Source organism: Caloenas nicobarica, chromosome 1 (assembly GCF_036013445.1).
Source record: "Caloenas nicobarica isolate bCalNic1 chromosome 1, bCalNic1.hap1, whole genome shotgun sequence".
NCBI lineage: Eukaryota > Metazoa > Chordata > Aves > Columbiformes > Columbidae > Caloenas > Caloenas nicobarica.
In genome coordinates this window covers 126,447,730-126,471,582 of record NC_088245.1, presented here as the reverse complement: position 1 = coordinate 126,471,582, position 23,853 = coordinate 126,447,730, and positions in this window count along the sequence as shown.

Sequence of the window (23,853 nt, the reverse complement as noted above, 5' to 3'; positions counted from 1 at the left end):
TGCAAGGGATAGAATTCCTAAGCTCCCAAGAGTGGGAGGATTATGACTGTCACTATCTTCGCACAGGTTACAATGTTGTAGTTTAACCCAAGCTAGCAATATAACCACGGCAGCTGCTCGCTCACTCCCCTCTTTCAGCCCCCCAAATAGGGGATAGAATTGAAAGAGAAGGGAGAAACTTGGAATGAGATAAACAGAGTTTAATAAAATATCAAAATTCTAATACACTACTAGCAAATATATATATTTGTATAATAGAAATATAATATAAAATTGAAGATAGTCAATGCAATTCCTCACAAACTCTGTCCACACCAAGCAGCCAGTCCCAGGAAACAGAACCCGGTCCTGAACACTCAATCCCAGAGATAAGAGGAAGAAGGCAGAAAGGCCCAGAGGTCTCTGCAAAATGGCAGGATGGCAAAAGGCTGAACTAACAAAAGTCCCAAACAGAAGTCCCCTGGCTCCAACAAAGAGAGCAAAGAAAAGAGAGGGACTGGAAGATCCCAATTCTCCATAAATATGAAGCATGACACTAATGGGATGGAATACTCTTATTGATTAGTCTGGATGTCAGTCAAGCTCTGCCCCATCTCTGCCCCACTTCCTCGATGTCTCACACCTGTGGGCAGAGCACTCGGAATGTCCTTGGCTCCCAGACCTGAGCAAATTGTTCTCAAACTAAGTCCAAATAATGACCATCCTAGCTATGAAAAAGAAAGCTTTCTAACTGCATGAAGAAAATTAACTCATTTTTGGTCAGACCAGCTCATATACCCAACACAAAAAAGACAGTCTGGAGCTGCCAAGGCAGGATGTGGAACACAAATATCATTTCACACAATAAAATAGCAAGGCCTATACAAAGCATCAGAGCTGTTAGAGGAGAGGGCGAGAATGCCTTTGTAAAGGGCTGCTCTGCACATAACCCTGTGCAGGAGCACAGTTGTTACAAAGGAATCCCAGTCAGACGACTTCATTCTTCATTTTTTTCTCTCCTGTCCTTGTATGTATGTGTGTGCTGTTGTCTCACCAACTTACACCTCCCTGGATTAGTTTTCACAGCAGGAATCACTAGTGTTTGTTTGTTTGTTCTGCATGTAGAACTCTGCATGTATTCTTCACTTATGTCATGAGCAAATATACATGCTATGGGCAAGCAACTACAGCAGGCAACAGTTTAATGGGGGAAACTGAAATGAGGTCATGTGTTGCAGAGGCCTGCTGGGCAAGACCCCCAACAACAGGTTTATGGGGCTCGTATTGTCATATGAAGTACGGAAACCACTCGATGCTTTTATGGAAAATTCTGTAATTGCCACATGTTTGCAATGTATATTAGCACCATCAAAATCTGTATTTGCTTTGGGGGAAATTTATCCATATAAACTGGAAGCATGCAAACTGTGCCATATTTAAGCACTCAGTAGGAGATTAGGCTGCACATATTTTTACACTGTCCTTGTATGAGAAATTTAATGACAGGATTCAAGACCAATATCCAGGGAAGTTGAGGAGTAAAGCAGAAAAGGCATCAGTTACCCAGGGCATCAAAATTAATCTGAGAAAAAGTGCTGCAGAACTAGAACATGATATTTAAAAGAACAAAACCAACAACTTTAAAAGGTGTTCCTGTAGAGAAAAGTGCCCTTTTTTTGACTAGAAACTCTTCAGCAAATTTCAACTCAGAGTTAAATTTTTACATCTGCTTTGGAAAGCTCCTGTATATAAGAGGTTATAATGGAAACAATGGCACAGATTTAAATTATACTGTGATGTAATCATATATCATTATAATACACAATTGCTGATTTCATGTGCCCATGATTTGGGGATGAAGACTGAAGGAGATCCACCATTATTTTTTGCTGGAAGCCATTGCTTTTAGGTTAATATAAAGAGGAAAGCACGTAGTTTGTAATAGTGATTTTGTTTCTGGCCATCTGAGGTTTTGTGTGCGAAACTCCAGTTTTCTGTGGGCTGTGCAATTTTGTTTTCCACTTTTTCATTCTCATAGACAATCATGTGATATGCAAGGTGGTATTTTATTTCCTTATACCATGTATTGTCATAATCTTGATTGGCAAACAGCTCAGCACAATGCCCATCACACTGAAGTCAGTTGATTCCTCACATGTATAAAGTCAAGATTCTTGTTGGTTTAGAACCTCAATTAATTTTCATAGTTAGACAGCTGACCTCTTCACAATTAACATCAGAAATGCACTTTTATTTGGACCTAATTATGAATATCAAATATATTCTTGTTCAGAAACCTATTTCCTTCCAAAACAAATTTTAAAAATAATACCATTTTAAAAATATGTAAATAAAAATAAAACTGATACGGAGCAGTAAGAACCATTTGCTAGATCTGAGAGGTTTCCCCGAAATCCACATAAATATCTGACTGAGCATTTGCTAAAACTAATCTAGAACTGCAGAACATCATCATCAAAAATCGCAATTCAGACAATATTCTGAACTCAAAGATTTTGCGGTGTGAATTACTACATTTAAGGTGTTTGTTGTCAAGCTGGAATGTTCATACCCTCAGATATTCAAATTATTTCAGTAAGGGGAACAAAAATTTCAGATATGTTACTTCCTGATTTTGAGTGCCCGTGTTTCAAGTTTGCAGTGAAGACAAGTAATAAACACCTTTTTTTTCTAAAACTCCAAGAAACTTCTTCACAGTACAGTCCTGCCTACTGTCTCCAGCTGGAGACTCTTGGGAGGAAGAACTTCTTTCATTGTTCATTTTTTAAAATCCTGGCCAACAGCTGAGTTCTAACCTGTCCTTTAACAATGCCATTTCTTATTCAAATAATTTAATTTCTGAAGAACATAAACAGAATAAGTTATTCTGGTAAAGATTTGTTTATAGCAACAAAAGCAGAAACTCTGGCTCACTCTCTGTTACAGAGAGGCTAAACTATGCTGGTGTACCCAGCATGTGGTGACTTCTCCAGCACACACCTCCTATACCTTTAGTCAACTGCTTTTGTCAAAGGAGGTGGGGAATGCTGTGAACACGCTGGCTACTAAAGCATCTTCTGAGAGCTTTTTATAGTTGGCATAAATTGTTCTGCTCTTAGGTATTTGAACTAAATCAACCTATCTACTTTTCTCTTTCCATACTGGTGAATACTGAGCAGCAGGAACCACCTTTGCGAGTCAAGTGTTTATATGGTGTGCTAAAACTTCAAAACTAGAGCCACTGTATATCCTCTGTGCAGGATATCAGTAGCAAAGCCACATGGTAAAGGTGTTATGGACAATAAATGAGAGTATAAAAATAGCATTGATATTACGTGTTCAGAAAAGTTCTACACACTTGTTAGAGACCACATTGACCATTTTGCTTTTATAAATACAAATCATAGCAGACTTTGAAAAATAATATTCATCCATCATGGAGGCTGATTGCCACAACAATACCTCATACAGACTAAGTCACATGTATAAAAACCCTGCTTCATTAGTTTTGTTCTTGACATATTGTCAGCTGGTAAAAGAAGGGATTGCTTCATTTTAACATGCTCTGTCCTCATAATTATGCACAAAGCAAATTGAATTCATTATTCGCTAGCAAAGCATGTGTCATTGCTTGGACTAGATAAGGTCTGCATTGCTATTCTTGCCATATCAGGGGAGAGAATGGAACATTCAGATCCTCACTAATGCTACCATGGGACAAGCCTTGAAGCTTTAAACCGTAGACACTCAATAGCATAGTGAATTGTATTCAACCTGCCCTAGCTCCAGGGAGGACACAGCAATGCTGCATCCAACCCAAAATGAAATCTTGGATGATGTCATGATTATATGTAGTCTGAAAGAAGTTTCACATTTGTATTGTGCCCAAGCTAAATACAGATGAATTATGTACAAATGGATCAGGTCACAGATCCCAGAACAAGTGGATATAAACAGTTCCAAATAGTTTTATATAAAGTAAAATTCTCCTCACATACTAACGTGTTGGATTTTCCTTCCATTTTAATATAGATGGATAAATACAGAATGAATAAATAAATGTACCTTTTGACACAGAAGTGTTTCTGTAGTTTCTACAAGTGTATACGACCTTCCTGTTATTCACAGTTTACAATATACAAGTAGGAAAGATGAGAAGAAAACAGGAGTTACAGTAATACCCATTGGTTCTAGCAGTTGCACAATCAATGATATACACTAATGTGGATCTCTTTCTGCATGGTTCCATGCCGTGGCTCAGAATCTGAATTTGACTAGACTTTGCAACCCCTCAACAGGTACATCACAAGGCCTTTAGATGAAACACAGCTAACAAGACTGTCTAATAGAGTGATTATTTTGCTCATAAATATTTTTCCCACCATTTCCTGAGTGATCAAAGGCAACAGCACCAACAAAATTACTCTTACTCTTTCTTCCCTAGGGTCTGTTCAGGGAAGAGGAAGTCTACAGTAATTTTACTCCTGATTTTGAGTGAAAGTATAGTCACAGTAAAAAGTCGTGCTCTCCTGATGCACTGAAGATTGTTTGTCTCCTTGTCTAAAAAAACAAAACCAAAATAATTTAGATAATGGTTTTCCAATCTAGCCATTTCTGCCATCTCTTCTTCAGCAACTGCTCAGAAAGGCTTAGATTATGCAACTGTGTACAGATACTACAGGCTCATTCAGTTAATTACCTTTTCTCTGCACTAGCCAATGAGTGAATAGAAAAAATATTGCTCTGCTCTCAGCTTTACCCCAAAAACTCAAGGCAAGATAAGTCTTATTCCACCCTCTAACCATTATGAATCCCCAGCTCTTATTGAGACCATACATTTAAAATATTGTAAAAATACCTGTACTGGAAGCATTGCTTTTCACAAGATACGAGTAATAGGTCATGGTATTCTAAGGGTAAATGATATATTCTTTGTGAATTAGTGAATCTGCCACCATATGGTTATCTACACGAATTTACTACAATTCACAGAATCACAGAATGTTAGGGATTGGAAGGGATCTCAAAAGATCATCTAGTCCAACCCCACTGCCAGAGCAGGAACACCTAGGTGAGGCTGCACAGGATGGCGTCCAGGTGGGTTTTGAATGTCTCCGGAGAAGGAGACTCCACAACCTCCCTGGGCAGCCTGTTCCAGTGTTCTGTTACCCTCACTGAGAAGAAGTTTCTTCTCATATTTAAGTGGAACCTCTTGTGTTCCAGTTTGAACCCATTACCCCTTGTCCTATCATTGGTTGTCACCGAGAAGAGCCTGGCTCCATCCTTGTGACACTCACCCTTTATCTATTTATAAACATTAATGAGGTCTCCCCTCAGTCTCCTCCAGACTAAAGAGACACAACTCCCTCAGCCTCTCCTCATAAGGGAGATGGTCCACTCCCTTAATCATCTTTGTTGCCCTACGCTGGACTCTCTCCAGCAGTTCCTTGTCCTTCTTGAACTGAGGGGCCCAGAACTGGACACAATACTCCAGATGAGGTCTCACCAGGGCAGAGTAGAGGGGAAGGAGAACCTCTCTCGACCTGCTAACCACCCCCTTCTAATACGCCCCAGGATGCCATTGGCCTTCTTGGCCACAAGGGCACAGTGCTGGCTCATGGTCATCCTGCTGTCCACCAGGACCCCCAGGTCCCTTTCTCCTACACTGCTCTCTAATAGGTCATTCCCCAACCTATACTGGAACCTGGGGTTTTTCCTACCCAGATGCAAGACTCTGCACTTTCCCTTGTTATATTTCATTAAATTTTTCCCCACCCAACTCTCCAGCCTGTCCAGGTCTCGCTGGATGGCAGCACAGCCCTCTGGCGTGTCAGCAACCACCTCCCAGCTCGGTGTCATCAGCAAACTTGCTGATAGTACACTCAATTCCCTCATCCAAGTCATTGACGAATATATTGAATAGTACTGGTTCCAGTACTGACCCTTGAGGCACTCCACTTGATACAGCCTTCCAGCTAGACTCTGCCCCATTGACCATGACTCTCTGGCTTCTTTCCTTCAGCCAGTTCGCAGTCCACCTCACTACCCGATCATCCAGACCACAGTTCTTCAGTTTAGCTGTGAGGATGCTGTGGGAGACTGTGTCAAATGCTTTACTGAAGTAGAGGTAGACCACATCCACCGCTCTGCCATCATCTATCCATCTCGTTATGCCCTCATAAAAGGCTATGAGATTGGTCAAACACGACTTCCCCTTGGTGAAGCCATGCTGACTGCCCCTAGTGACCCTCTTATCCTTGATATGCCTTGAGATGGCATCAAGGATAACGTGTTCCATCACTTTCCCAGGGAAATGTCATTTCTAGGGTACTTTGAACATTTTACATTCTATACTTTCTGGACACATGGAAAAGAGAGAATGACATAAGTCAGAGCTTTAGCATAAATTAATCTTGTTATGGGTAATACCTGGAACAGTATTTCAGCTTTGGTTAATAAATTTAGAATCCTGTTTCTCTAGCTTATTGCTTTCAGTCCCTTAATAAACATTATTTTTAAACTGCGGGTTATTTTACTATGTCATCTGATAACAACTGCAATCACATAAACATTTTAAAAGAAAATTTGTGTTAAGCCTGAAACAGTACACCAGATATGAACACTCTTAAAAATTTCTCTCGCCCCCATTCCAGTTACTACATGCTATACTTATATTTTGCTGAAGTACAGATTCATCTTGGTAAAAAAGGAGACAAGAGTAGCATATGTTCTTGCAAGACTTTCCATATTTTGTTGCAGCTGCTGTAAGAATCTTCTGATATAACAACTGATGCTACAGTCTTCACAGAAAAAGATCTGCAGTCGTATAGACTGTATCTGAAATAGCATGCAGAAGGATATAACAGCTTGGCCATAAGCTCTTACTCAGACTAGCAACTTACTCATTTACAGTAAGGTTATGCACTAGGAAAACTGATACACTGAACGGGATGGGCCAGGGACCTACACCTTGGTGTAGAGTCAGGTGTAGCCAGCAACATCACTAATTCCCCCAGTGCTACTACTAGAAGTCAAGCCAAGGTGTAAAACTGACACTCTGGCATTGAACTTACTTGGTAGAAGTTTTACTGTAGTGCCAGAAAGACAAAGGGTTTTCTAGGAAATAGCAGAGATCCTACAGCATTGCTAGGACAGGATCTCTCAGGAGAGAATTGCTAGATGACCTCTGAAGAAACACAACCTATGCAGTCCCTTACACAAGGAGGCTGGGGAACTTCTCTGGCACCTGGTGCTCCATCACACACAAGTGTGACACTTTTTGCTCCTTGTTGGTCCTCAAAGTGGCACAAATTCCACAAAGGTATTCAGAGGTTGCCATTGATCTTCTAAGGGAGCTGCCTTACACTGTCCAAATCTGGCATTTTTGTGGACATTTCTGACGTGCTCTGGATCTCTGAGTGTCAACATGCAGCAGCTGTCCATTAATGATCCTAACTGCTGGATGCATTTTGTGTTTTATTTTTTCTTAAGACAGTTCTAGTGAAGGTTTGCACAACAGTCTTATCAAAATAAGATGAGGAACATGTGGAATTAAGACCAAATCCTCACTGGTATGCTTCAGTACAGCTGCAGTAAATTGCCCTTAGTTTCAAGGGTACTACTGTGTATCCTACCAGGACACCTAACCATATGTTTATGAAGCTATGTCCAGTAGAGGTAGAGGCCAAGCTTTTTAACAGTTCTTTCTTTTCTACTTTGCCAGTGATGTCAGTTTGGCTACAAAATTTGCTGCCAGAGTCAGGGAAAACAGGTTATTAAACAGGGATTTAAAAACAGAACTGTTTGCAATTTAGATATTTGAAGTGGTGATGATAGCCAAATACATATATGCCAGTAAAGAATACTGAACATTTTTCTTCAATGATTCGTAACTTTGGAGGAGCTGGCATCATTCTCAACCAGCAAATTTATACAAAATATACTGTACAGTTTGTAACAAATCCTAGTTTGCAATCTGCCAAGTACTGGGTGAGGGACAAACCTCAAATATTTTTTCATATTATTTCTAAATCTGTTCTTGATTTAATTTCGTTTACAAGATAACATTTTGTGAAGTTCTCATTCCCTGCAGAAGAGTTTCTGCATATCAAAGTGTGAAAATATGGACTAATGACAGCTCCCTATGTTATATTACAGCATTATATACTAATAGGAATTCCATTTCAAAATGGTGTGATTTGGTGACAAGTTGCAATTGTGCATGTAAGTTATGTAAGAATTAGATTAGCTTTGCAAAGTGGTTTGCAATTTAGTTTAATAAAGGTTTTCACATAAAAGAACCTTATAGATAAAAGAGCTTTAACATTATCCACAGAATAATACACTGTGCAGACAGTACTATGTATCCTCTTTCACCCTCTCTGTAGCAACTACTTTTCAATCTTTTTCAAGTCCATCACATGAAGGGGAAGCTGTGCTGCAGACTAAGATAAGGAGGTCAAAGTTTCCTGTAATGTGCTTGTATTTCTTGTACTATGGCCAGTTCCTAAGCTCACTGCCACCCACAGCAGAAAATGTCAACACTTTCTGGGCAGCGCTTTAAAAAATTCCCTAAAGGGACAGCGGAAACAATACCTGTGTATTGTGCAGAGGCGAATGACATGCACTACCAGAGTGCTAGAACCTTACAGTGGGTAGCTTCTGATATTTCTAGGTCGATTAGTGTTTAATGGAAGTACAATAGCTGCTTCTACAGTGGTGTTTTGCAAAGACTTCAGTACGTGCAGCGTTCAATATCCATGTGATGCATGAACTAAATATATTTTTTAGAAGATTCATTCCCTAAGTTAATTCTGCTGAACAAAAGTGACACAAACTCTAAATATGAACTGTTATTGGAAGGACAAGAAGTTGTAGACAATTCCTCTGTTTAAAATGCTGTCCCCAGAGAAGTTTACAGGAATTTTTCATTGATGGAGGTGACCAGACTAATTTCAGTGGTGCCCAATGATAGGGTGAGGGGCAACAGGCACAGATTGAAGCAGAGGAGGTTCCATCTGAATATGAGGAGAAGCTTCTTTACTTTGAGAGTGTCAGAGCACTGGAACAGGCTGCCCAGAGAGGTTGTGGAGTCTCCTTCTCTGGAGACATTCAAAACCCACCTGGACACATTCCTGTGCGATCTGCTCTGGGTGAACCTGCTTCAGCAGGTGGGTTGGGCTAGATGATCTCCAGAGGTCCCTTCCAACCCCAACCATTCTGTGATTCTGTGATTTCTGTACTACCAAGATTGACCTAGTGTATGAAATATGATGTAATTTGTAGCCCAGGCAATTGGCTTTCTGATTATGACTGGCAACTTCTAGAGTTTGAACTACAATGCTATATCTGTCCTGATGAAATATTGTTTGTAACTGAAGAGAAAAAGAACCTCTTAAACACATGGACTGAACGAAAATGGTATTACTGCAAATATCACTCTGCCAGCTTGTGTATTGTTATCAGCAATGAGGTCAAGTAAAGTATCCATTAAGCACAGAAAATAAACAGAAACTACTTAAATGGCAAATAAAACACAGGCAAAGATTTCCCTAGCTGCAAGCTCAGTTCAAGCCAAATATTTTTACAACAACTGACCTCACAATTCTTGGTCAGGGATGATTCAGGGACACCACATTAAATATACAAACGTGCATAGTAGTGTAGCCTGAAATAATACAATTAAATAAAATGGAAAGCCACTATTTGAACTGGAAATGCAATGAAAGTCTAAATATTTCCAACTTCAGAATGAGAAAGGTCAAAATGATCAGTGCTATGTAACATTACCTGATTGCTAGCAAGAAGAAAGTACTGGTAAAGATTTCACTACAATTAAACCAGGTCCTTCTCTTTTGGCAGCCATCAAACTTTATGTTGCTATCTTTTAATTCTAATGCTGAGAGCTGGAAACTGGCAGGTCACAGAGGAGTGTGTCGTACGACTAATCAAAAGACAAAGAGCGGCAATATAGGATATCAAAATCTCTAGACTTTTTGCGAAACAAAATTTGTATGCTGTCTATTGTAAAAAGGAGGTGTAAATCACTTTCCTCTGAATGAAAACCATGTATATATTTGTTACCACACAGGATAAATTTCAATGCTTAAATGTTATTTTTCGCTGAAGTGTTAATATAAAAAAAATATTATAATTAAATGGAAAAATGTTTCCTATATTTTAACGTGCCATTCAGAAAACCGTGACGAACATTTTGACCCATTTGGCCAGTGGAAGAATCTAACAGGATCTCAAGCCACAATAACCGAATACTGGACCGTTCTTTTTCCACAGAGCTTCCAGTCTGACAAAACACAACGAAAATGGGCAAGTCCACAAAGTCATTCAGTGTGAAAATAATCTAAAACCATCATATATATTAATACAGAAAAGAAGGATGATGTTTCATTTTAAGAATGGTATGTCTCTGAAGAGAAGTTGACTTAAAGAAAGCTGGACACTCCAGAAAGACCAAGCCAAAGACATACTGCAATTTGCTTTTACCTTATAGAGCTGTTGATTCTTATTACCAACAGATATGCTTCAAGTCCTTCATAAAGAGCCTCCACCAGAAATAAACTTGCAATGATTTACAACAGCTGCACCCCACGTCCTCCCAGCTGTGCCAAACAGGCCTCACTCCATCTAAAACAAGTGAAAACCTGCATTTTACATTTAAAACACCATATTCAATATCAGAAGAGCTTAGGTACTGTGAGTGGCACACCAATATCTTATGAGAAATGTATTTTATTTTTTCTCAGTTTAGCAACTTTCTTCTTGCTTTCATTATTTCTCATTTGGGCACATTAGGGACCTCTTTTTGTCTCTTTCATGTAAATTTTATCTAGGATCTTTTCCAGTGACATAATGTGTTTGGAAAACTTGCTTTTCTCCAGCTTTTTTTTTTTCTCCTCCTGCCTACCACTATGTAAACAAGGTAAGCTGTCAGAGTTACAAAACTAAATGATTTAAAGCAGGACAAGAGAAAGAATAATTAGATCCTTAGATTTGGTGCATATAATTTTTTCTCCAATTAAAAAAAATAATGCTTTTATTAGGCTCAAGATTGGGGATGATTGTGTTTTTATATTGAGTGAGAGTCTGCTTCGAGGAAGAAGCCTGCTTTATTCCTTATGTATGGCTTTAAATTGTCCTTTAATTCTTTCAGAATTAACACAGAGGCAACTAATTAAATTCTGAGGTCTTAACCTCACAGACTGAATGCGGGAATTCTGTACATAGATTTTATCCTATTCTCTGTAAAAGGTGCCTCCCTGTGACGTGAGATTGCATTTCTGAGTAAGTTAGAGTTGGTGGAGATTCATTTCCAAGGCAGTCTGAGGCAAGCATTTTCCCTCAGGGAGACTTGCCATGACTTGCCAATCCCTGTGAACTCAAACAAATGCATCTGCGGTTCAGTTTCTCATTTATAAAGGAGGAGGGCATGCTGCTTCCATGTCCCACAGTGGTGTCAAGTATGTAAGGACTTTAAAGTCTCCAAAACTGCTCCATCGGTCATGTTGTAGAAATATGGGCTATATAAATAAAATAGCTAGATAGTGAGAATGAAAAGGAGCACAAAACTTCAAAACTGGGGAGATGAGTTTATATTGGATAATCAACATAATAAAATAGTAAACTCTTCTCTGAACTGAATCTATTAATTCATATTTATATTCTGAATTCATACATGAAAATATGCTCACTTAGGCAAAAAATCTGAACTGGAAAAGATGCTTGATAATAAGGACAATTTAAAATGTATATTTCACTAAACATTTAAGATTTTACCCCATTTGGAATATCAGTTTTCATAGTATTTCCAGCCAGTGTACATTTTTATTTAAATTGTATTAAACTGTTTAGCCACATGTGCATGCCAGTTTAAATAGTGCTGTTTGGAGAACATTATTTTCACCTTTATTGGACAAAAAGTATCATAGGAAGTTGCCTTACCCTGGAAATTGAACCCAGTTGGAAATAAATGAACTGGGATACAGCCAGGCCTGGAAACTGCAAAATAAACATCTACTTAGCAGAGAGGCTCATGTTTTAAATGCTTCAATATAGTTATCTTTTAAGAAGACAGAATGCTTTCTGGGACTATATCCCATGAAAATAGCTGAGCTTTACAGAATTCATGTTATAATTCTGCATGCTTCCATAGATAAAGCAGGTTTCTAATACCATCCATTTGATTTTAATGAGATAAAATATTTCTTATTACTGCATGTCCTACAGTTGCCAGCCACAAAGAGTGTCCCACTACAATACATTTTGTGTACTGAGAATGTAACAGACAGTCCTGGCCTCATGGTTTTCAGACTACATACACACACAGATTATGAGGAAAAGATGCTTATCACTATCCTTATTTTGTTTGTGAATTGTTTTCAGAGGGATTTGGATAAAGTCCTAGATGATTGCCTACATCCATAACAAAGCTAATAATTCAATATAGGCCTCTTGATTTCTAGAATTATCTACAGATCACACACTCCAATGAAATTTCCAAACAGCAGAAGCCACAGGTTTCCCTGAGGAGTTTTATGAAAAGTTCATATGAAAAATATGCCTAACATTAGGGGAATTTTACAGATGAAAAATAGCCTATAGAACTATTTATCTGAAAGCTTGGAGAAATATCAAATACTTATAGCAGGAATACATGTGCTTCCTGAAAAAAAAGAATTATTTTCTTTATAAATGGTGTGAAGTTCTTCCCACCAAACGACATTCTTCTCCATTCTTCATGCTATGCAAATTTGAAAACATGATTCAGTCATTCAAAATACTATATTTTGTAATAACTGTATTTAGTTGATGATGCAGTCTGCTAAAATATGCATGTTTTTGCTACTTGGAGGATAATACTCTCTGTTCTTGCTTTATTTGTATTTAAATGTTTCATAAAATAGTTTTGACAGCTCACCTGGGAGAAAGTATGTGCCCTCATTGTACTGGTGGTGAACCTGAGACAGCAAACCTATTCACTGAGGAAGTTTACCAGTGTACTGGCCTCATACTCTTGTATCACCACCTTTACAATAACCTTCCAGTGGACACTATAGTTACGTCTGTACCCATAAATTAGAGAGTGCCATGACATAGTCCATCCTGGAGCTTTCTCATCAATATGGTTAAATTGTTAGAAGACAGTTTTGGTCTGGGCATGTTAGTTCTCTCATCCTAAATGCTGCACTTTCCATCAGACATCCTGTGCCTGACAGATTCTTAGACCTACATTCATTTTGGGAGATGCGAGTTACACCATTATGCTAACAAAAGTTGGGATATAGTTATCTCAGCCATAGATTTCCTAGGTTAATTGGCTTTTAAGATATTTCAGATTTCAATGCTGCTTTCTACTAGCTCCAAATTTTTTGTGTCTGGATCATGTAAAAAAATTCATGTCAGTGGGCAGTTGTATCCCAGAGGAATCAGAGTGAATTAAAAACAGAGTAAGTCAGCAAAGTTTGCTTTGAAGACATGGTGTCTTAATGTCTTTTTTTCTCTAAATCTGTAAAATATAATCATAAGATTATTAGATATAATTATTATTATCGATAATCTGGATATCTTTCCATTTCCTATCAATTGTATAAGACTGTCAGCAAATTATTAACAAATGAAATGTTAGCTTTAAGAGAGTCATTTGTGAAGCTGTGGGATTTTATCTTTCTTTCCTTCCTCTTTTTTTTTCCCAAAACTTTATGTTTTAAATTCTTGGGAGCTCAATCTGACAGCATGTCACCAACATGACAGGTGATATTTGTCCACAGAAAGAGAAATCATACTGTTCTTAGTGAGCACTGTGTGGTGGGTTGACCTTAGCTGGATGCCAAGTCCCTACCAAAGCTGCCCTATCACTCCCCTCAGCTGGACAGGGAAGAGAAAATTTAACAAAAGGCTTTGGGTCAAGATAAGGACAGGAAGAGATCAGTCACCAGTTACTGTCACAGGTAAAGCAGACTCAACTTGGGGAAATTAGTTTAATTTATTACAAATTAAGTCAGAGCAAGGTAATAAGAAATAATTTTTAAAAAATCTTTAAACACCTTCCCTCTATCCCTCTCTTTTTCCTGGGCTCAACTTCACTCCTGATTTCTCTACCTCCTCCCCCACTAGTGGCACAGAGGGATGGAGAATGGGGGTTTTGGTCAATTCATCATCATTACACATTGTCTCTGCTGCTCCTTCCTCCTCATGGAGAGGATTCCTCACATTCTTCTCCTGCTCCAGTGTGGGGTCCCTCCCACAGAAAACAGTCCTCCATGAACTTCTCCAACATGAGTGCTTCCTCATAAACTTCTCCAGTGTGGATCCCTTCCACAGAGTGCAGTCCTTCAGGAACAGACTGCTCCAGCGTGGATCCTCCACAAGGTCACAAGCCCTGCTAGGAACCTGCTCCTGTGTGGGCTCCTCTTTCCATCATTCCACAGGTCCTGCCAAGGGTCTGTTCCAGCATGGGCTTCCTTCACATCCTCCTTTGGGCATACCCACTTGCTCTAGCATGGGGTCCTCCGTGGGCTGCAGGTGGATATCTGCTCCACCATGGACCTCCATGGGCTGCAGGAGCACAGCTGACCTCATCGTGGTCTGTACCACAGGCTGCAGTGGAATCTCTGCTCCAGCAATTCCAAATATGGCAACATCTGTATGTTGGTTGCATTCTCTTGAGATGAAGGAATGAATAGGTTTAAGTGGCATTACTAATACTGAGTCATTAAAAACCAAGACAATCCTAATGTCTACTGCTGAGCTTCTGGTGTGTTTTGAACAGTTAAGATCTGTCTTTATGATTCCACATGACACAAATCTTTGTGGAAATAACTTTTTACACTCTATTTTTTTTTCCCCAGACTTTACACAGTAACTAGAAGTTGCAGAAGAGGAAAGGAAAGAAAGTTATAGGAAACATATATCTGAATGAGTTTCCACAGTTGCTGTCTGAGGAAAGCCTAGTTTGGATAACCAACTCATTGACTTCAATACAGTATCCACGAATTATAGCTTATCTGATGATATACATGCATACGGTCCTCTGGAAACCAGCTTTGTCCCAAAGACTGTCTATCACAGGAAGAGATATTTAAATTCTTCCTTGCAAACATATTCAAATTAAATAAAGTAATTAAAATGTATTTGAAGGTAGGACAGGAACATTTTCTTATTTTAGAATAATAAACTGGGACCAGAGGTTCATAAAGGCTCCCAATCAACCTTTTGACATTTTGTAAAACTCTTATCTTTCAAAACTAAGTGTGAGATTTTTCAAGCATGGTATCATTGATAAAGTGCCCACACTCAGGCACAGAAATACAAGGGGAATTCTGGTTCCACTGAAGTAAAGGAATCCTTATAAAATGTTATTAATTTCAGGAGATGAAGGAAGTAATCATTTCCCAGTAAATTTTCCCAAACCAGCTAAACCATAGGATCTCTCAGACCTCAGTGAAAGAGGAAACCACAACTGCAGTGGAAGTGCTGGTGGGCTGCACCACAGGATTGAAGGTATGATGCATATGAAAACAGCTGCAAGTTGCAGTGAGTTTGTAGCTTTCACCTCAAGTGCTAATACATTCAGATGAAAAATCTACCTCTAAAGTGGAAATGTTTTTTCTTGTATATGAATTCCAGATTTCTTGTGATCAAAAAAAAAATCTGGTTAATAAAAAAAAAATAAAATGATATGTTTAGATTCTGAGAAAACAGAGGATGTTTAGATTTATCAAGGTAAATTTTCAAAACACACTTCTCTTTTCAAATGAATTTCTCATTAACATATAGCTCTATAACTCTATCTAATACTCTGTAGCCAAAACGTGCAGATTCCAATGCCTTCAAAAGCAGTGACAGTTGTACCATGACCACTTAGAGTTCAGCTTTTCATAAAACTAACAAGTATGGAACAGCTTTGGAAAGGTGTATTATATGAAAAGCCCAAACAAACAAGTCCTATATGGACTTTGCTAAAATTTCTTAGAAACACAATAAAGGGAAGAAATGAATAGGATATAGCAGACACAATGGAGCATAAATCATTGTGTTTCAAATAGATTAAAAAGTGTTTATTAACAAGAAAAGTAAGCATGTTAAAAGAAACTTTGAGACAGCAGTATAAAGATTTGTAGATGACTTTGGAAAACTCATTGGGGTTGACTTCCTAACTGATGCACAGGAAATACTGCCTTGCTGAGAGATATTGCCAGCTTACTTAGAAGACATGGTGGAGGGCAGTCTGTGTCCAGACTATCACTTCTGTCCTCAATAACCCCTGCGTAGCTACTTTCCTCCTGAAGAACTATGTAGGTGAAAGTAAACATGGACATTCATACACTTATTGTGCCAGGCACCTGGGAAAATATTTCAAGATTAGCTTTTCCATTCTTTCCTAGCCCAGCAGGTAAGTTGTATGTGCTGTTTAAGCAGGTTGCAATTAGATGATTACTCAGTCTTTCTGACTGTGTCACTGGAAATGCCTTCAGCAGTATCCACGTACATTCACTGCTCAACACAGTATATTACACAACTATATCAGACAGACACCTTACTTATAATTAAAAATATATTGAGTGGTCTGTTCACTTTTGGTTGGTTGGTTGGTTTTAGTCAGCTTACTAGAACACCATTAAGAATAAGAAGCACCTTAAGACAGAGAGAAACAACTGTGGGTGCCATACGAAGAAATACCACCAGGAGAGCTGAACAGAAGTTCTAGAGGCTGAGAGAAAAACCTATTCTCTGACTTCCTCCAGTCAGTAGTAACCAACCTGTGTACCTGAGGTAATTAAATTTCAGTAAGTTACTGAAAACTAACCGTCTAGTATCAGTTGAATGACCTTAGTTGTTGGATTTATGTTGGTTTAAGCATGCCTTGGAAGAAAAATAACTATCTCAGGGAAGCACAGGAAGTGAGAATTAATAAGCAAAATCTCTAGGGACAATGCTACTAAATTAATTAATAGTGTAACTGACAACAAAAACCTCCTTTCTCATCCTTCAAAGTGCTCATATGATGAAAAGATTCTTCTGTGTTTGATATGGATTTCTAAGGAACTGTGGTTCCAACTGGCTTGGGTGTTCTTTTTTCCAGATCCTTGAAAAACCTAGAAGTGTATGAAATTTCATCTGAAGTTCAGTTGAACACAACTCAAATTAGTGATGTTCAATCTCACATCTCAACTAGAGTGTAATTTTTTATTTAAGCAGAAGCTTGCATGGAGCTTGAAAAAAAAATATTAAATGAGGTCTGTTTTATTCCAGAGGTAAAATTATTTTTTCAGGTCAAGATATGTCAACTTTCCATTAAAACTGGATATATTATTGAATCAATATTTGTCTGCTCACAAGAGTTCATCCAAACTCACTGTCAGAGCATGCAAGATAGGAGGAAAGCGCATTAGATTCAAGCTTCTCATCTGAGCAAAGTCACCTAGAGTTGTTTATGCTCCATCCTTCACTGCTCATGAGGTCAGAGGCATGAGGCCAAAGAAAGCTTCTACATCCAACTCAGACCATGTCTGAAAGATGGTCACTCTTGCTGCTGAGAGGAGTGGGGATAAGAGAGGCAGACAATATTTCTCTCCACCACTTTAAGCTGTGACATGAACTGATGTAATCTTTCCCGTAGACTTCTAGGGTTCTGAATGAAAAATTGAAATAGAACAGCAAAGTGTTGTGAAAAAAATCCAGTCAGAAATTTATGTATCTGTATCAAAAGAAATTATTGATGCTCCAATTATTTTTAATCATATGACATTTACAGTGCTGTGGAAGAAACAATTGGGTAGTTTAGAATCATGATTTAAACTATCACACTGTTCTGTCTTGATTGCAGCTGATTTTTCCTTAGTTTCCTCCCCTTCTCAATTTATATGTACTAAGAAATAGCTAACTGAAAGTCTTGAGTTCATCCACCCCAATGTTTCACTGTTACTACAGTAGGAACCATGAACAGTTGAAAAAAAAGTTCCTTTTTCCAACAGGTCCCTCTCTTTCTGTACTCCAGAAGGTACCATGAATGAATGGCAAATGGCCATTCAGAGAGTTGCCAAATACCATTAATCAATGCACCAATGTGGCAAGATTGAGCTTTGTGACAGGCATGATTTAATCTATTGTTCGGTAATCAACCTCATCTATGGACATTCTGTAACTCTCACAAATTCAAGAATTATTGTTAGTCTTTTGGAGCAGAACAGTAAGAGAATGTCTCACTTAATAATCATAAATTGCTCTTTTTTTCAGTCAAAGAGGTAACTATATCATGATTATGTGAGAGAACAGATTATGTCATTTGGACCTAACAGTACATGCTTTGTCTCACTGAATACTACTCTCCCTCAACCAAGCCTCCCAAAACTCTGTGGAATCTTCAAGTTGGAAGTTGCTCACTGGGAGCAATGGATAATAATGCCATTCATCCACTCTCTGATTCAGATTTAATAATTAGATTGACCTACTCCCCAATTAAAGGGCAACGTTACTTCCACTGTTTGTTGTTCCTATGATTTACAACCTAGTACGATAAAATATTCGAAATTAAAAAAAAAAAAACAAAACTTTCTGGTCAGGATGCAATAGTTAGTGGATTACTTCATACTTGACCTTATCTTCTGAATTAAGACAAATTATGCATTTGATGAAGAAAGGAGTGAATCACGTCTGTTTTGGAATGTGCACACTCACAAGTTTTAAAATAATCTGAATTTATATTGAAACAAGACCTGAGAATGGCACTTTTATTTATAACATTTCGGACTGCAAAGTAGAAAGCTATAAAAGTAAATCCTTTCAAAGCTAGTTCCCAAAGAAAATGGAAATAACAGCAGAAAATACTACCGTTTGTTCAGGTAATTCAAATGTAGTTATGCACATGGAAATTAGTAGACCAAATGAAACAGTTCTTTGTTGGCAAAATGAAATTATTTCCTCTGTTTTCAATGGCTCGGCTTTTCTGTTTAGCTTGCTTATCAATGTCTATATTACTATCACAATTATGGTATTATTCAAAATCTTATTTTACTTCTCAAACTACTTATGGACATAAATCGAAAATTCTGTCCACCTGTGATGCAAATTAGGATAAGAAAATTGTATGATCCTTCCTTTAAATATTCTGTATTTGCTTTCTAGTTTTTCCTATTTCCTATATTAAAACTTGAGGTTTGAGGAGATAAAAACATACAGTGGAGGTAGATGAAGGGACCTTTGCCTGATGGCAACTTTAGTTAGTGAGGCTGGTTGCTACAGCAAGGTATTGGTGACCTCAGGTCAGATAATGAACAGTCATGGTGTCATTTACAGAGTTGCACTGTAAATTAAGAAACATTGCCTCCTGCCTTTCATCTTTGCTCAGCTTATCTAGTTGGAGTCCCGTGCTGCACATATGCAATTTTTCCATATCTGGGACCAAAATATTCTGCAAATAGCTGGTATAATCTGGTGATGTTTTCATTCCAAATGACTAAGCAAAGCCAGATACAAAGATTTTGCCAAACTGAAAAAAACCTCCTCCATTTATGAATTTTTAGTCTCGTGCTTCAACCATAACACATCCCACCAACTTAATAGTAAAGAAATTTGGTCGGAGGCAGAATAATGTGACCCGTAACTGCATTTCTAGGAAAAGGTAATGCTACAAAAGTGGTATGAATTTAAACATTGTACTTGGGGTAATACAAGCTGTACTTAAGCATATAAAAACATTTTTAACATTTGAAATTGATCAGCTTGGAAAATTATTTAGACTGATGTTACTGCTTTAATGATCATTTTTTTTTGTATTGCTCTCTACCTTTTCGCCTCTACTTCTTTACTAAATTTACGTAATTGTGAAAGGAAATTGGAAACTTCACCATCTATTCCAATGATACTACTTACGGTACTACTACTTTACTGTTACTGTGCCAAATATCTCTCTTGTCAATAACTTCTGTCCCCTTAAAGCTGTTACTTTCTGTTTTCTTATAACTTCAGTTGAGTTTAGTCTGTTTCTCTTTGTGGAACAATAGCTCCATTCTTTCATAAGGAAATCTATTGCTTACAGGTTTCAAAACCAAGTGTTATAAACATCACAATTTTTTGAAAAATTACCTGAGAATCTTTACAAAAGATACAATTTCTCTGCACTTCTGCACTTGTATACTCAATCCCACAATACTGTTTATTTGAACCACGTTGATTGTTAGTCCTCAGCAGGACGTTTCTGTGAAATTCCACTTATTAAGTCACAATCAGTGGCATTTTTTCTGGGCTGTTTGAAAAAAACCTGTAAGTGCTGAAGATTTAAAGGAGTATGGGATTATTTGTTTACATATGTATTTCTGAGAAAGCCTATAATCTGTATTTGCACTGCAAAACAGATGTGCTGTCTGGTATTCCCTGAAGCATGGGTCCCCAGACTCATATTGGCTGTGTCTGGAGAAGATGGGTCTAGAATACATTCTCTTGCGTGCCACGGGTTCCTCTGCAAGGAAGGAGTTATGGTGCATTTCCACAGGTCTGCCAGTCCAGACAGTTGAGTACATCTGTGGACTTCAGAGTTTGCTTGTCTTAGTATATTTTAAAATGGAATAATTTCTTCACGGCTTCACAGCTCCACTGAGTTACTTTTTTCTTAAATCTGACCTGTTGTAATCGGGACTGGGTTACTGAAGATTAGAAGTACCTGCAGAGATGTTACAAAAGGAAAAGACAAGTATCACAGATGGGAAAATGCCTTACTTTCATACATTGAATCCAGGGAACCAAGTCATTGCCTAAACATAGGTATTTAACTCTGTTCAAGATGCTCTGGGCTGCCTGAGGCAACCTGGGTCTGCCAGGTGCAGCACAGGATCTGTAGAAAATCTCTGCCCTTTGGAGCAGCAGCTGAGAGCCAGAAGGAATACTTGAGGGCATGAAGTGCCTATATTTGGGGAATGAAATCAAGCACACAGTGCTGGTAGAGTCAGTGATGATGAAATCAATGGCAGTACATAATCAAAGCAAATGACATACAGGGGCAGGTACAGAACTCAGGTTTAATAAAAACAAACCAAACCAAACCAACCAACCAACCAACCAAAAACCAACAACAACAAAAAAACCAACCAACTACTTTTCTTATTAAAAGAATGCTTATTTACAGTTGTGACCAGCGTATCACATATTTAGAGATTTCATAGCTTTTAAAACCATACGCAGTTTTAAACTACTATTTTCATTTGATTGGTGCTTTCTGGAAGTCATATAGCTCAGCTGTCTGTTCCATGGTGCATATAAATATAGGTGTTGCATATTACCTCCTATAGGAATCTCTTAATACTAGCTTAGATGTTTAAAGCTTACAAATAAACATTTGGAGAAGGCAAACAAATTCAATTCCCAGCATTTTGTATTGCTGAGATCCACATATGCATCTGAAAGATACTGAACATGTTATTGATCCCTAGACTAGGTAATTCCAATGTTTCTCAGAATATAACTGTCTACATTAGACAGCTATGCAATAGGCTGGTTTTGTCCCCAGACAATGTCATGTCTAATAAGACTATGCATCATTTTTCATTCCTGAAGTTTTATGCCTCCAAGGTATTTTATTGTTGCTATTATTTATTTTCTCTTTCTCTGGCTCAATTTCAATGGTACAACAGTGCAAATCATTGTGTTTAGCAAACGTGGAAAGCCTTGGTGTTGGCAATATGTAGGGAAAAAATAACACAAACACAGAATTGCTGAGGTTGACAAGGACCTCTTGAGATTGACTAGTCCAACCCCTGCCTGCTCAAGCAGAATGAGATAGAACAAGATGCTTCAGACCATGTTCAGTCTGCTTTTGAATATCTTCATGACTGCAGACTCAACAATCTCTCTGAGCAACCTGTTCCAGTGTTTGATCAACCTTACAGTAACAAAAAACAAACAAACAAAAAAACCCAAAGTTTCTTTGTGTTCAGGTGCAATTTAATGTGTTTTAATTTTTGCCCATTGCCTCGTGTCCTACCATGGGGCACTGAGAAAAGATTGGATACCTCATCTTCATTTTCCCCTATCAGATATTCATACACATACTTAAGATCCACCTGAACCTTTTCCAATCTTGAATGAAGAGTCCCAGCTCTTTCAGCCTCTTCTCATAATACAGATGTTTCAGTCCCTTATTCATCTTCATTATACTTTGCTAGACTCAATCCAGTATGTATCTGTCTCTTATACTGGGGACTCCAGAACTTGACTCAGTACCCCAGATGTGTCACACCAGTGCTGAGCAGAGTGGAAGGGTCACCTCCCTTAATCTTCTGGCAGTGCTCTGCCTAATGCAGCCCAGAATGTCACTGGCCGCCTTTGCTGTGAGGGCACATTGCTGGTTCTTTGTCAGTCTGTTGTCTACCAGAACAGGAATTTCTACCTCTGCAGAACTGCTTTCCAGATGGTGAGTCTAGAGCCTGTAGTCAAACATGGGGTTCTTCTTCCCTAGGGGCAGACTGGGTACTTCCTTTTGCTGAATTTCATGAGATTGCTATCAGACCATTTCTCCAGCCTGTTGAGGTCCCTCTGAATGGCAGTACACCCCTCTAGTGTTTGGGTCACTTCTCCTGGTTTTGTATCATCAGCAAAACTGCTGAGAGTGAACTCTGTCCCATTGGCCAGGTCATTAATGGAAATGTTAAACAGTATTGGTCATAGTACCAATCCCTAGGGTTCACCATTAATGATTAATGATTTCCCTTTTGTAAATCATAGATTCATAGAATTATTTTGGTTGGAAGAGACCCCCCAGTGTGTCGACGGCACCACACAGCTTGGTGTCATTGTCAAACTTGCTGAGGGTGCACTCAGTCCCATTGTCTGTGTCACTGAAAAAGATGTTAAACAGCATATGTTAAATACCAACCCCTGAGGAATATCGCTCATCACTGGTCTCCACTTGGACATCCAACCATTGACCATCATAAGTGTCTTTTATTCTGTTGTGCAATACTTTGTTTTAACTTAGCTTCATAGTTCTTTTATATTGAAATCAGCTCATTACCAAGACAGATGTTTCAGATTTTTTAAACCTGGCAAATTATCTGCAAATGCATGGCAAAAACCCTCTCAATATGAAGTTCTAAATAAATACAGTTGTCCAACATTCACATTTTCATGTCAATATACAAAATAACATTAAGCTGTAAGCTATTGCAAGATTCTGAAATACCAACAGGCCAAGTAAACTAAATATTCTGCCAGACCAGTATACAATTTATTAAAACTTCAGCACAGTTGCAGAAGCATGAAGAAGAAAAACTCTCTGAGTATTATCGTAGAAGAATGAAATGTTTAAAAATTACAGCATCAGGAGGATTTAAGATTACTTCAGGTGTATCTGCCAGATCCAAAACTGCATTCTGTCTAGTAAAATAGGAATGAGTTCTAACTCACATAATTATTTGCAGTTATGCTGATTTACAAGATCCATGGAGCTGTCCATTAGCACAGTGTGTTTGTTTTGACATCCATCCATTTTCCACTAATCTATGTTTTTCTAACAGTAAAATATGTATATTTGAGAAATAACACAATATGTAATGACATTAATAGTTATAAAGGGAGTTATTTATAATCTCCTCAGTATTACAGCCTGAAGATAATTTAGTGATGAGTCAAACTGTCTCCAGTGTAAACCAGGAACTAAATGGCAGAAGAACATGCTTTTAAGGACTGGAAAACTTGACATATCTGAAAAGTGCTTCAAGGCCTGACCAGTGTGAATAACATTTAACATGCAGCTGTTGTGAATCCAGTTGGACTGATAATGCGTTGAGTGCTAGGGTTACCACTCTCTTCCCTTCTGATCTAATTTCTTTAACATCTGATGAATACCATTATAATGGGCCCCTCAAG